Consider the following 15715-nt stretch of genomic DNA (forward strand, 5'->3'; position numbering starts at 1 on the left):
TGCTATGATCCGGTGTTAAGGTCCAGTGATTCAGTGATTCCGGCAGAAAATCCGATATGCTCTGGGTCGATAGCGCGCTGTGCAGACTGGCCGATAATTGTCCAGGCTAGAGCTGGCTAGTAGGTAGTGCAGGCCACGGACAATGGTGAAGACCGCTAACGGTGGCTAATAGCAAGTAGCTAGTTAGCTGGCTAGCTGGCTAGTTTCAACCGGAGGTTCTAGATAAAAAGTTATAAAGAAATAATAGAATCCGTTCCACATTGGGTGAGGCGGGTATGCATGCCCACCATGGTATATGGCAGATGCTATTTGAGATCTGATCTGGTTTAGAAATCAAACTCTGGTTATCTTATTGCAGAGCACATTGTACAACTGTTAAGATTGTATTGCAAGGTATGCTATACGTGTAGGCTATGCCATATGTATTGGCTAATATGCATATGCAGCTGTCATTTTTAAACCTCCATTCTAGCATACGCCACATCTACATGCTTTTATTTGAGTTTCTATGCAAAGTATATAATTGAATGTTTCTTTAAGCCTGCAGCTAGTTACTTGAAATGAGACAATCATGCCAAAACATTGATTCAAAATGTAATTCACTGACAGAGATAGCTAGCTAATAAAACACAACTTGACATTTACACAGTAGCTGGCTAGGCTAGGGTACCAAACTAACGATTGGCCTCACTTTCCAATAAATTGGCCTAAATGGGTCAACGGAGTTACCTCTTCATACGATCAAGACAATTCGTATTGCATGCTGCATATTTTAAGTGCACTCGGTCCCACTCTAAAGATTAATATCGGTTTTCAGAGTCACTATTATTCGAGTCACAAGCAAGTTCTAAGTCTCAAGTCGAATCACAAGTAGAATGGGTTGAGTCTCAAGTCACGTCCAAGTCTTGCATTCTAGAGAGCAAGTTAAGTCAGGCCACAAGTTTTTTCAAGTCAAAATAAAAAAATCTATACAGGCAATGACTTATTCAACTACAAATCTTTGTCTATTTATTGAGGATACCAGAAAGCCCTTTTCATTATTTTGTCTACAACACATTTTGGTCATGTAATTAATTTTAACAAATTCCAAATGCAAGCTTTATAAGTCGGCCTAAATGATCAATTTAAAGCAATTTTGACTTACCAAAAGACCAGCAGTCCTATGCTAGTAATTGTTGCTTTATGCCCCATTGCTGGTGAGCTTGCAAAAGCTTAAACGTTCATATTCTTGATCACCAAACAATTTGAGCTGCATATTCATTTAATGGCAATCCTCTCTCCTACAATTTTCCATTTGCGCTGAACCCGAATCCTTTAGCTGTACAGCAAATCAGCAATCTGTTCAGCTAGCTTGATATAGGAATCAGGTTAAAAGTAATGACTAAATGTTCCACCCTTAAATATAGTTGTGAAATGTTCTTGTTTTAAGTATGATTAGTACTTTTTCAAGTTTTGTTTCTAGTCTTCCCGGTTCTGACCTTTCTGCCTGTCCTGACCCTGACCCTGCCTGCTGTTCTGTACCTGCCTGACTCTGACCTGGATAACAAACCTCTGCCTGCCCTCGACCTGCCTTTTGCCTGCCCCCTGTGTTATAATAAATATCTGAGATTCGAACTATCCGCCTTCTGTGTCTGCATCTTGGTCTTATCCTGAGTCGTGATAGTACGAACTGGCCATGACTGACCCAGCAGACTCGGACCAGCTCCGCAACGCTGTCTCCTTCCAAGGAGGACACGAGGAGTTACTTCAAAACCTTATGGAAGGACTCCAGACCTTGGCGAAATGCCATGAACATGCTTTCAATGCTTTGCTGGAGCAATTTTGCGGTTTATCTACTAGGCAGCAAGCCAAAACGGTAACCTCCCACACTCTCAGCAACCCAGCGGCGCTTCTCCCCAGCCTACCCCGGCTTCCCGAGAACCACGCTTACATCCTCCAGAGCGCTACGCTGGAGATCCAGGAACCGTCCGGGCGTTTCTCTCCCAGTGCTCCCTCATCTTCGAGCTGCAGCCCTCTTCGTTTCCCTCGGATAGCTCGAAGATAGAGTACCTGATAACGCTGATGTCCGGGAGGGCACTCGCCTGGGCTATGGCAGTGAGGGAGCAACAATCCACCATTTGCCTCAGTCTGGAGGAGTTTGTGGCGGAGGTAAGAAAGGTGTTCGATTCTTCGTTGTCCGGCAGAGAGGCTGCTCGGAAGCTACTTCAACTGTGTCAAGACTCCCATAGTGTGGCAGACTACATGGTAGATTTTCGCACTTTGGCCGCCGAGAGTGCCTGGAACCCGGAATCCCTGTTCGACACGTTCCTTTTCATGGACTATCGGAGGTGGTTAAAGACAAGCTCGCAGCCCGGGAGCTTCCCATGGACTTCAACTCTCTCATAGGTCTGTTCCCGGTCACACTCGCTCATCCACGGTTCCCACCTCGCTTCTGAGGAATCCTGGAAGTCCCCGGGGGCTACATTACTGGTAGAATCCGATGTCACCCGAGTTCCCTCGGGAATCACAGAGGGCTGTCGACTCGCCTCCTCCGGAGCCCATGTAACTGGGCAGGGCTAGATTGTCTCCTGCTGAACGCTTATGCAGACTGAGCACCAAGAGCTGTCTGTATTGTGGAACAACAGGACATTACATATCTACCTGTCCATTAAAAGACCAGGCTCATCAGTAGGTACGAGTACGCTGGTGAGCCGTATGGGGAGTTTCCAATCTCCCATTACTCATACCCCTCTCCATGCCGTCCTGCTGTGGGGTGACCGGTCCAAATCTCTCCAGGTGCTCATTAACTCTAGGGCCGACGAGAGCTTTATGGACGCTAACCTGGTGTCGGCGCTGGGAATCTCTACACAACCCCTCTCCATTCCCATGGACGCCAGAGTGCTGGATGGGAGCTCTATTGGCAGAGTCACCCACAATATGGTTCCTATCAACCTGCGAGGGTCAGGTAATCACAGTGAGTCTATGCAGTTCCTGCTCATCGAATCTCCTCATGTACCCGTGGTTTTTGGGTTTTCATGGCTCCAGAGGCACAATCCGCTGATCGACTGGGCTAATGGTTCTATCATATGGGTTGGAGCACGTTCTGCCACGCGCATTGTCTGAAGTCGGCGCAGCCTGCCCCGGGACGTCTTCCTGAGGGCTTGGGAAAAGCCTCGGATCTCTCTGGAGCACCAGGAGTACCAGGACCTCCAGCCTCGGGGCGGCTTTATTCCATATCGGGTCCGGGGACCAAGACGATGAAAGGGTATATTGAGGACTCTCTTGCTGCAGGGAGTATTCGTCCATCTGCCTCCCCCGCCAGCGCAGGGTTCTTCTTTGTGGCGAAGGACAAAACACTGTGCCCATGTATCAACTACCGGGGCCTTAATGACATCACGGTTAAAAACTGTTACCCTTTACCACTCATCTCCTTGGCTTTCAAGCCTCCCCAGGGGGCGACTAGCTTCTCGAAGTTGGACCTTCGGAACGCCTAGCATCTGGTTTGGATACGGGAAGGAGACGAATGGAAGACAGCCTTTAGCAGCTGCAACATTTCCTGGGGTTTGCTCATTTCTTCCGTCGTTTCGTCCAGGGTTACAGCACCCTTGCATCCCCCCTCTCAGCACTCACCTCTCCCAAGGTTCCGTTCACGTGGTCTCCAGCAGCTGACCGGGCGTTCTCGGGCCTCAAGCATCAATTCACTACAGCTCCCATCTTAATCCATCCGGTCCCGTCCCGTCAGTTCGTGGTGGAGGTCTACGCCTCGGACGTCGGAGTGGGGGCCAACCTGCCCAGGACCAAAAGCTGCATCCCTGAGCTTTCCTTTCCCATCGTCTTAACCCTGCTGAGAGGAACTATGTGGGAAAGGGAGAACTACTCACGGTTAAGATGGCGTTGGAGGAGTGGAGGCACTAGTTAGAGGGGGTGGAACATCTATTCTTAGCGTGGACTGACCATAAGAACCAGGAATATCTCCGCTCCGCCAAGTGCCTCAACTCAAGACAGGCTCGATGGGCCCTGTTATTCACTCATTTTAATTTTACTATCTCCTACCGCCCTAGGTCCAAGAATGTGAAGCCTGATGCGCTTTCACGCCTGTATAGCCCCGCTGCTACCCCGTCTGACCCCGAGACCATCCTCCCTACCTTCTGTCTAGCGGCTGCACTCATCTGGGGTATAGAGAGCCTGGTCTGTAAGACCCCGGGGGGGCCCCGGCTAACCAGATTTTTGTCCCGGACTCTGCCCTTTCCCCAGTCCTGGAATGGGCACATTCCTCTAGACTTACCTGCCATCCTGGCTCCCGTCGGACCCTGGCTTTCGTCCTACAACATTTTTGGTGGCCCACCATGGTTCCTGATGTCTCCGCGTTCGTCACTGCCTGCACTATAGGTGCGCAGAATTAGACTCCGTCCCTGCAAACTCCGGCTGGCCTCCTTCAACCACTCCCTGTTCCTCACCGCCCCTGGTCCCATATATCCCTAGACTTCGTCCCTGGTCTCCCTCCATCTGGTGGTGGACAGGTTTTCCAAAGCCGCCCATTTTATTCCCCTTCCCAAGTTACCCTCAGCCAAGGAGACAGCCCAGCTCATGGTGCAGCATGTCTTCCGGATCCATGGACTTCCGGTCGACATGGTCTCCAATCGCGGTCCTCAGTTCTGGAAGGCGTTCCGCACCCTCATTGGGTTGTCAGCCAGCCTGTCCTCCGGTTTTCATCCCCAGTCTAACTGTGTCATATATATATACTGTATATCAGAGAAACATTTAAATATTAATTCCCAGAAACCAGACAGTTTATGATAGTCCCAAAACATATGAAACAGTGTGGCTGGTTCTGTTTTACATCGAACACAAGTAGGATCAAAATCAGATAATATTCTTCCGAGTTTGGCCCCGGACCAGTGGATATGGTGAACCATCTTGAATTGAATGAGGCTGTGTCTAGTGCTAAAAGAGGAAGAATGCACCCTGTGCAGCATAGATTCCCAGGTGTCATCCCCAAGTTCCTCCCCCAAATATTTTTCCCATCGAGTCTTTAAAGGCAACAAAGAAGGGCTCTGTAAGTCATTAATGATTGCATATAAATGTACATCTGAAATTGCATCCTTAGGAAGCTTGTTTAGCTCAAAGATGCTCTCTATAGCTGTACTCGCAGGCCTATTGGGAAATACAGGTGTGTTAGCTCTAACAAAGTTCCTAGTCTGGAGATAGTGGAAGAAGTAGGATGGGGGAGATTGAACTTTTCCTGTAGCTGAGCAAAAGAGGCAAATGTATCATCAAAGGATAATTGGGCTAGTGAGGAGAGGCCCAGTGATTGCCAGATGCCAAAAGCCCCATCATTTTAAAGATGGAGGAAATAAAATGTTCTGATTGATTGGGCTTGATAGAGAAAGGCTAAAGGCTAAACGGAACTGATTCCAAATTAAGAGACTGCTTTACAATTAGGTTGACACACCTTTTGCTTAGGGACACTGGGAGAGACGAGCACAACAAATAGGAAAGTGCAGCAGGTTTACATGATTCAGACTCCATCTGGACCCAGAGTGGTCTTGGGCCAGTAGGATCAGTCTATAGCCAGTACAAAAGGGCTCTGCAATTTGCAGCCCAATAGTATGTCTGAAAATGTGGTAAAGCTAAACCACCCAATGCCTTAGGCTTCTGTAAATGTTTTCTACCAGTCCGTGGTACCTTGCCATTCCAAATAAAATACATGAATGTTAGATCCAGTAAATTAAAAAAGATTTTGGAATAAAAATGGGTAAACATTGAAATAAATATAAACATTTGGGCCACACATTCATTTGAATGACATTAACCCTTCCAATAAGAGAAAGAGGTAGAGACTTCCAAAAAGTAAAATATTGTTTCAAACTGTCTAGAGCATCCTTAAACAAATTTGAATATTTCCTTGTCACTAACTCCCAAGTAGGTGAATTGATCTCGGACAATCCTAAACTGAAAGCTTGAGAAAAAGAACATTTTAAAGCAGCCTGATTTACAGGAAAAAACCCACTCTTGCCTAGATTCAGCTTGTACCCTGAGATTGCTCCAAACTGTTTAAGAATAGATAAGGTATGTGGTAATGAGGTATCAGGGTTGGAGATAAACAAAAGGAGATTTTCAGCATATAGCGAGACTTTCTGCTCTAAGCCAGTCCTGAGTATATCTTGAATAGCATCATTAGAGCGCAGTGCGACGGCGAGGGGCTCGATTGCCAAAGCAAACAACAAGGGGGAGAGTGGACAACCCTATCTGGATCTGCGGTGCAAGGGAAAAATTGTCAGAGGACAAGTTGTTAGTCCGTACCGAAGCCATGGGAGAGAAATAAAGAATCGTTATCCACGCAATGAATTTGGGACCAAAGCCAAATCTATTAAGTAGTCCCACAACACAGTCAAAAGCTTTTTCCGCATCGAGCGAGACCACCACCTCCGGGTCCCCTGACGCTGGTGAGTATAGTATATTCATAAGGCGTCTAATATTGAAAAACAATTGCCTATTTCTTATAAAGCCAGTCTGGTCAGAGGGTATTACCTGGTGCAGCGAGCCTTCCATACGGATGGCTAAGAGCTTGGCTAGGATTTTGTAATCATAGTTTAAAAGCGAGATTGGGCGATAAGATCCACATTCCAGGGGGTCCTTGTTTTTCTTTAATAGTAATGAAATTGAAGCCTGATAAAGACTAGGCAGTAGCTTTGATGTATTAAGGCACTCTGCAAATAATCGAGACAGGAATGGGCAAAGCAGACCGGAAAACGTCCTGTAAAATCTGTTTGGAAAACCGTCCGGATCCGGTGATTTACCACTTTTCATTGCGGACACTGCAGTTGCAATCTCCTCAGGTGTAAATGTTTCTTCTAAACCGTCATGGGAGTCTGTATCAATTGAAGGCATATTCAGACCGTCGAAGAACGAATCAATCAACAAAGGGTCTTGAGGAGATTCAGAGGTGTATAGCACAGAGTAAAATTATTTGAATTGATCATTGATCTCTTTATGTATAACTGTGGTAGCACCAGAAAGGGTCCTTATTTGTGGGATTAAACGTGAGGCCTCAAATTTATGATGTGCAAGGAGTTTACTGGCCTTGTCGCCTTGCTCATACACTCTGTATCGAGCTCGTAAGAGTAATTGTTCAGCTTGTCTGGTAGAGAGCTTGTCAAATTCAGATTGGAGTAGCTGGCGTTCTTTATATAGATCAGAGGAAGGATCTGTAGCATACTTCTCATCCAATGTAGCTATTGCTTTGCTCAGGTCTCGAAGCCGCTGAGAGCGAGCTTTGTTTTTGTTGGCTGTATAAGAAATCATTTGGCCACATAGGTATGCTTTGAGGGACTCCCATATGGAAGAGCAGGACATACCTGGGGTTGAATTAATTTATAGGAATAAGGTGATTTCAGAAAAAAATTAATTGACAAACTCCTTATCTGAGAGTAAAATGTAGTTAAGATGCCATTGATAACACACAGGAGGTTGCTGGGGAAACTCTAGCTCAAGCACTAATGGTGAATGGTCAGAAATAACAATACTCTCAAAAGTACACCTCTGAAGGTTAGGCATACGTTTTTTCTCCAAAAATAAGTAATCAATGCGGGAGTATGTTTGATGAACATGAGAAAAAAAGGAATACTGTCTATCTGTAGTGTGTAGGAAACACCAGGCCTCAAACATATCATATTTCTGAAGAAAATATTGAAGAAGTAGGGCACATTTAGATGGCCTGTAGTTCTTCGTGAGGACTTGTCAAGAACTGGGGACATTGTACAGTTGAAATCCCCCCCTAAAATCAACGAATGGGAATCTAAAATGGGTATAGCAGATAAAAAGGTAGATATTAAACTTGTGTCATCCAAATTGGGTGCAAAAACACTAGCCAAAACAAGAGGGGTAGAAAACAGTTTCAGTTACTATGACGTATCATCCCTTAGGATCAGCAATAACCTCAGAAGCTACAAAGGGAGTAGATTTATCAACCAAAATGGCAGCACCTCTTGATTTACTATGAAAGTTTGAGTGGAACAGTTGAACAACCCCCCGTCCCTGCAAATCCTAAAGTGCTCACCAGTCCTTTTGTAGAAATGCTACATTTGCGTTCAAACCCTTTAAATGTGGTAGCTCCCGCTTATGTTTCATAGGGTTGTTAGCCCCTTTGATGTTCCACGAAATGTACTTGATGGTATTATTTTGGCCACCCTGAGCACTACCGTTATACAACCCTGTCATTAGAGCATAGAGTGGAAAAGCAATGAATACCCAAAAACCCCAGGATAACTTGTCTCAGAGTAATAATGTACGGTGTAAGATACTTGAAAAAGTATGGAAAGATAAACTAAAAAGAAGACAGAATGACAACATTAGAACTGAACAATTCAACCTCCTTCCTCCCCCCATCCACCTCCCCCCACCCCAGACAATACCTTCCCAAATGAGGTACAAGCCTAAATAGAACATGTTTTCTTCACACAGTATGTCTGTGAGAGTGCGGTGTTAAACCCAAACCCACAGTCCCGCCCTTTAAAGTAGCGTTCTGTGTTAGTGAATCAAGCAGCAAAAAAACATGCAAAAAATGTAACGTGAATCCCATGTGCAAACGACATTAGAAAAGCACCATTTGTAGATGTATCAAATTATATTCCCAGTCTTATAACAGGTATTGAGAGAGAAAATAAATAAAATGTATCAAGGCTCTCAGCCAAAAACCTCTAATTTGAAGTAAGCAAATCGTAGTAAAACGACCACCCCAAAACATTATCTAGTTGGACCTTGTGACAACGTACAGCCAAGACCACAAAACTACGTCTGTGCAACGTTGGAAGTTTGCTGGGTATAAATGACATTCAAAACCTTCAACATTGAAGTGAAGACCCCCCAAAAACTTGTAGCCTCGGAACATTTACTGTTTACTGGGTCGAGACAAACAGATGCGGTAAACAAATAACCAAAAATATTTTGAGATGAGACAGCATGGAAACATGGATTATGAGGATTATGAGACAGCATGGAAACAAAGGAATTACGTAAACCCTTAATAAAATGAAATAAAAATGCTTTTAAGGCAAGCACACTAGATAATCAAAACATTTGATCACATCAAATAAGCTTGAGTGGGTTCGCCAACTCCCAAACTTTACAGGAATAGTACAGTTATAACTAAACCTAGTTATACCACAGGTGGGCTACTTAGTTACTACCCACAGGTAGCAAGCAACAGTTGCTGATCTATGAGCAAGTTCAAGACTTCTTGATGTGGCGTTGAATGTGAGCCATAGTCTCTTCCGGAGAATCAAAGGTGTAGTCTTTTCCATCATGAGAAAGCCATAGATGGGCCCGGAATCGCAGTCCGTACTTCACACCTGGATGGTCCCGTAGTATTCGTTTGTCCTGCTCGAAAGCTGCGTGCTGCCTGGACACAGTGGGGCCCAGTGCTGCAATCATCATGGTGTGCAACTCTGTTGTTTTGAGTCATGTGATAGCTGGCACCGTCTCGTTAAGCAGGATAGTTAAATCTGCGTTTAAAGTATTAGAATCCTGTATTCGGGCCGCAATCGTAGCAACTACCTCCGTTTTCAGCGTGTTTTCGGAGTGGAGTCGACTCCTAAAACGTCTCACTTCGCCTCTTCTTCTACTACTGTACTTGAGTGTCACGGCCCACCTACATTAACTTACGGTTATACAAAATTAGGGAAAAGGAAAATTACCCTGCTGCCAACAATTATCCCTCACAAAAAAAATACACCACCCCATTACACTATTTAACTCGATATAATCCTACTCCAGGACAACGGTCTGGGAGGACAGTACACTACCACTCAACACCCCCTGCAAATCTTCTGCAGTAAAACCTGTCAATCCGAAGCACTTCTCTGCAGCAGCCACCACAACCTTTTTTTCTGTGACTTACAATTCATTTCTGCAGTACAGTTAACAACAATGGCTATGAATGCTAAGAAATTCACCTTACTGAAGCACATGTTATTCCCATCCCTCTCTATTGGTCTCTGCCTACTCACAGGAATCCTCTCAGGATCCCTCACCCTGTACCCATCTTCCTCTACCACTCTCTTCACTGCTTCAGCATATTACGTTCTATATCGTGGAGCGGAGCCCCATAGGGGAGCTCTGCTCCTAGTGGTTTACCCTCTGCCCTAAGGCAGCAGCAGCCTGAGACAAAATTATGCACACACCTACAGCCAATAGGAGTACAGGTGTCCCTATAAGAGGGGATGCCTCCCCTCAATCAGCCTCCCGAGATATTTTTCTTCAGCGAGACTAGAGAGGGTCGGCAGGGCCTTAAGTCCTATGGGGCTCCGCTCCACTCATAGAACAATCCGGTAACTAATCGTTCTATATCGTGGAGCTCCGCCCCATAGGGGAGCTCTGCTCCTAGTGGTTTAAGGCGGAGCGTAGCGCTCCAAAATGTACTCCCTGCCGAGCCTAACACTTCCCATCGAAACGAGAAAGTCAGGCCTAGCAATGGCTGCAACCGAGTCCCGCAGTACTGCAACTAAAAACCCCTACGGGCGTCACAATATACCGCGTCATCGGTTAAAGACCCGCCCCACCTAGTCCAATGGCAATGCCAATGACTAGTGGGCAGATCACCAGAATAGAAGCCATACTAATCTGTACTAGCAGATAGATGTGCCTCAATATCCTGTGAAAACACTACCGACCACTAATGGAATGACACCAAGTGTCACTCTACATTGTAAACGCGGTAGACCGTCTCACTCACTCAATGGAATCCCAGAGATTAGTGGGCAGGAACAAAAACATGAGTCATACTAACTGAACAAGCAGATAGATGACCTCACATTCTGTTAATCAACGCATGCCTCTACTGTACTGACCCTGTCAGTCAGGATTGAAAAGGGCAGTAGAAGCCGCTACTCCACGAGTGGAGTGAGCCCTGATACCCTGAGGCAATTGCCGCCCCGCTGCCTCATAAGCTGTCTCAATGCCTTCACAAAGCCAGTGAGACAACCGCTGTTTTGAAAGTGGTCTACCTAGTGCAGCCGCACCGTGACACACAAACAACTGAGGCGATGACCTGATCGCTGCTGTGCGCTCGACGTAACACGCCAAAGCGCGTACCGGGCACAGGCGATGGAGCTTTTCCTCACTCCTCTCTCTATGAGGAGGAGGAGAAAAAGCCCACAGCTCCACGGTCTGTGACCTATATGAACTCTTAATAACCTTGGCACAAATGCCGGGTTAGGGACGTAACACTGCTCTGCTCAGGTCACCATTGATGGCCAGGCAGTCAGGTCTCGTCGAAAGAGCACACAAATCACTAACCCGCTTAGCTGTAGTCAGCGTAAGCAACAGTGCTGTCTTAATAGACAGCATCTTGAGGGGTATTTGATTCAATGGCTCGAACGGCGACTTACATAGCGCTCGAGTACCAAAGCCAAATCCCACTGAGGAAGCGTGACTCTAGGTGTTGGCCTAAGTCGCCGCGTTCCTAATAGGAAGCGTTTCACTAGAGGGTGGCTAAAGACATTGTCTCTGCCAAACCCCTCATGACAAGCTGAAATCGCTGCTGCAAACACCCTAATAGTGGCAGGCGATTTTTTGCTTATCAAACATGAGCTGTAGAAAAGAGAGAATACTCTCCACCTGACAGCTCATGGGGTCTACACCTTGTGTGACACACCATCGTGAAAACACGTTCCATCTACTGGCATACATCTTAGAAGTGGAACTGGCACGTGAACCCTGTATGGTCCTGATCACTGCATCAGATAACCCACGGCGCTCTAGCCTGTCCCTCTCAGCAGCCAGGCCTTCAGTGGTTGGCCAATTATGGGCAATTTCCCTATCGTGCCTCCCGCCTGAGACAACGCGTCCCGTCGATGTGGAATTGGCCAAGGTGGCGCAATCAACATCTGACTCATCTCCGCCAAACCACGGAGCCCCGGGGCGATCGGGCGCTATCAGTATCACTGACAGCCCCCTGACCTCACCCTGGCTAGCAGTGGGAGAATGCAGGACAGCGGAGGGAATGCATACAGGAGAACTCTCGGCCATGGTTTGTGCGCAAAGGCGTCCCTTCCCAGTGGCGGTTCGTCCTGTTCCCTCAGAGAGAACCACAGAGGACATTGCGCGTTCACACGTGACGCGAATAGGTCCACCTGGGCTCTCCCCAATTGTTCCCAAATCTGGAGAACAATGTCTGGATGCAGACACCACTCGTCGTCTCGAGGACCCCCTCTTGACATGAGGTCTGCTCCTACGTTCAAGTAGCCCGGAATGTGTGCTGCTCTCAATGAGCGAAGGTGCTCGTGAGCCCACAGCCACAATTCCTCTGCCGCCCGATGGAGAGCAGGAGACCTGACTCCTCCCTGGCGATTTATGTGAGCTACTGTGGTCCGGTTGTCTGACCAGACCAGCACATCGCGACCCCGAAGGGTAGGCGAAGTGGGTCAGAACCAGTCGAACCGTTTCCAACTCCAAGAGGTTGATATGACGACCTGATTGAGGCCACACACCTCCTATCGCTGAGTCTGACATGTCCCTCCCCCATCCTGTCAGGGACGCATCCGTGAATACTGGGATGTGAGAGGACACCTTTCCTATCGGGACTCCGTGCGTGAAAACGCAGCGGGTTTCTCCAATAGTTCAGATCTGCACTGAGCGAGAGTGGAACCACCACCAACCGGTGACGTTGACGCAATGGGTCTAGTCTTAGTTGGCGAACCATCGCTGCATCCTGCGCATATGCAGGAGTCCCAGCGGAACCACAGAGTGGGCTGACGACATGAGACCCAAAAGTGACATGATCGAGCAGCGCCGTCACCGTGTGATTCGGACGACACTTCCTCAGGGCTAGCAACAAGGCTACCCTTCGGGGGTCTGAAATTCGAGCCCTCATCCTCACAGTGTCTAGCTGTATCCCCAGGTAGACAATCTGATGAAGTGGGCCAGGGCGCGCTCTTTTCCAATTCACAGCAAACCCCAGACTTGTGAGATGCATCACTGTCTGTGTTGTGTGAGTGATCGCCAGCTCTGCTGACGGGGCGAGAACCAGTAGGTCGTCCAGGTAGGCTAGTAGCCGTATTCCCTGACGACGCAACGGTTCCAATGCCGCCTCCACACACTTGGAAAATGTGCGAGGTGCCAGGGCATACCAAATGGCATCCTCGTGTATTCGTGACGCCACCCCTTGAAAGGCGAACCGCAGAAACTTCCTGTGACGCGGCTGAACCGGCACATGAAAGTACGCGTCCTTTAGGTCTATGCTCGTGACAAAAGTCCCCTCTCTGGACACATTCCAGCAGACGTTTTGTCGTTAGCATTCGGAAGGGCCGTTTGGTTATGCTCTCGTTGAGAATGCGTAAATCCAAAATCGGCCTCACTCCCCCCGTCTTTTTGGGCACTAGGAAATAAGGCGAATGTAGCCCTTTGTTCCCTTTGCTCCCAGGGGAACTACTGTCACCGCCTCCTTCGCCAAAAGTTCCGTAATCTCTGTCATCAGAGCGGCCACTTTGTCTGGCGTTTTCATCACCCGTCTCCACCACTCCCCTGAACGGGGGTGGGGTCGGTGGAATTGGAGAGCATAACCCTTCTGCAACGTCTGTTCTAGCCAGCGTGAGAGGGTGCAGCTTCTTCGCCACTGCCAGCAATGCAGAGAAAGTGGCTGGGCACGAAGCTGTGGTGCATCCAGTAGGAAGGACCTGTATTCCTCTATGGCCCTTACCGCCACTGTTCCCCAACATTGAAGTGGTGGAACAGCCCAAGGTGGGCCTCCCGTGAAAGGGAGAGGAACTATCAATGCGTTCTGAGAAAGAAAGAGGAGCAGGGACGTCGGTTAAACCCGTAACCGTCGTATTCCTGCCCTCCTTGAACGCATCGCGGGTCTGAATTGCGCTGACCGAGGCCACAGCCTGCGGCAGGGCACCATCCCCAGCAAGCGATTGCGTCATCTTAGGTGACTGCAATTCGCTATCAGAGCCCTTCACTACAGTACTCCTAGAAGTCTGTAGTATGAGGTCTCTATGAGGTAAAACAAGGCGGGCGCCTTGATACCTTCTTAACTTTCACCTTCTGTGTGTGTTCAACTCTGCACCCCTAGTGGGTTGATTCACGCTCAGTGTGGTGAGTACCGGCTCGTTCTGTCAGGGGAGCTGATACTTTGGTTATACCCATAACCCTAGTAATCCTGCCCTCTGTGAACGTAGCATGGGTCTGAATCGCATTAACCGAGACCTTGGTCTGCGATAATGCGCCGTCCCCGAGATAGCTGCTGTGTTACAATGCCTGGGGCGTCGATACTCTGGGCACCTTGGTGACCGCGTTATCGGGCCCTCCGTGAACGCAGCATGGGTCTGGCTCGTACTAGTGGAGACCTTAGTCTGTGCTAGTGCGCCATCCCCAAATAGCGGCTGCGTTCTCATGTCAGAATCTGACCGGGACTGCTGCCTTCTATGTAAAGCACTTCTTATACGTGAAGTGTGATGTGACGACCTGATTGAGGTCTTCTGGATACCTACTCTTAGTGCCTGTTCAGCAACGCACCCTCGGTGGGCTGAGCGGCTCTTAGAGTGGTAAGGGAAGAGAGGGTGAGATTTGAACGCTCTCGGACGTATTATGGAAAAGAGGCTCTTTTTGACAAAGTCAGGTGGAGCCAACTCTTTATTAAATACATCAACAAAGGCATTTACATCAACACCCATCCCTTCAACCGAAGGGTGGGGGGAACAGTGGGCACGTTCGACACCATCGATCGTCCTCCATCCTCTCCCCGCATCCCGTCACGTACGCCTCCTCTTGCCTCCCTTGGAGGGCCAGGTCGGCGTCCTCGTCACCTCCCTCGCCGGCTGTAGTGGGGCTACCGTAGCTGCTGGGAGGGCCGGGCCCGTTCCCTTGCTGCTCGTGGCCGCCGGATGACGCCGGTACGCCGCCTCGCCATAGACCCCGGTCTACTTAGAGGGGCGGAGGTAGATGGCCTTTGGGATGGAGGGGGCGACTCGTCCTGCCAACGGCAGGTGCTTGGCCAGCTGCTTCTTCTCCTCCTCTAGCTTAGAAAACGCTCCGTCGCCTCCTGACTGCGACCCCAAAGAGGCCGTCGTCAGAGAGGGGGCGTTCAAGAGAGACGTCCTGTCTGCCTCTTTCATGGATGTCAAGGACAACCAGAGGTGTCGTTCCCGACCACCGAAGTGGCCATGGACCTCCCCGCGCAGACTGCGGACGCCTGTGTCATGTGGAGTATGGAGCCAGAAATTCTGGACGCCTCCTCCACCTCCTCCGGTGCCAGCTCTGTCTTGCCCGTGGTTAAACGGGACAGAGAGGCCGCCAAGAGGGCAATGTTGTTAGCAGCTGCTACAGCTTGGGCTCCCAACCCAAAGGACTTCTCTAACAGCGACGCTGTGAGTCGGTCCCTTCTGGGATGGCAACGTGGCCTTCTTGGAAGAGGGCCAAGGGCTCGAACCCGGTACGAGATGCGCCGCCATGGCGCCCTAACCTGGGGATTCCTGACCCTGAAACCTTCCTTCCACTCTCGTGAATGGGAGATACGCTTTACAGGCGACGCGCCGCTAAAGGTGCCTCCCACGAGCCCCTCAACGTACCTAGCCAAAGAAGGCATGGCAGGAGCCACTGGCTCTGCCGCCTTCCTTGGCCTGGAATAAGGACCGCCCTCCATCATATCAACCTCCGGTGCGGAGGGAAGAGGGGGCAGCCTTATTACCAGCCGTTGAGCAGCTCTCTCAATGAGACCCGGAAAATCCGATCTGCATAT

This window comes from Coregonus clupeaformis, chromosome 16, assembly GCF_020615455.1.
Source record: "Coregonus clupeaformis isolate EN_2021a chromosome 16, ASM2061545v1, whole genome shotgun sequence".
Taxonomy (NCBI): Eukaryota; Metazoa; Chordata; class Actinopteri; order Salmoniformes; family Salmonidae; genus Coregonus; species Coregonus clupeaformis.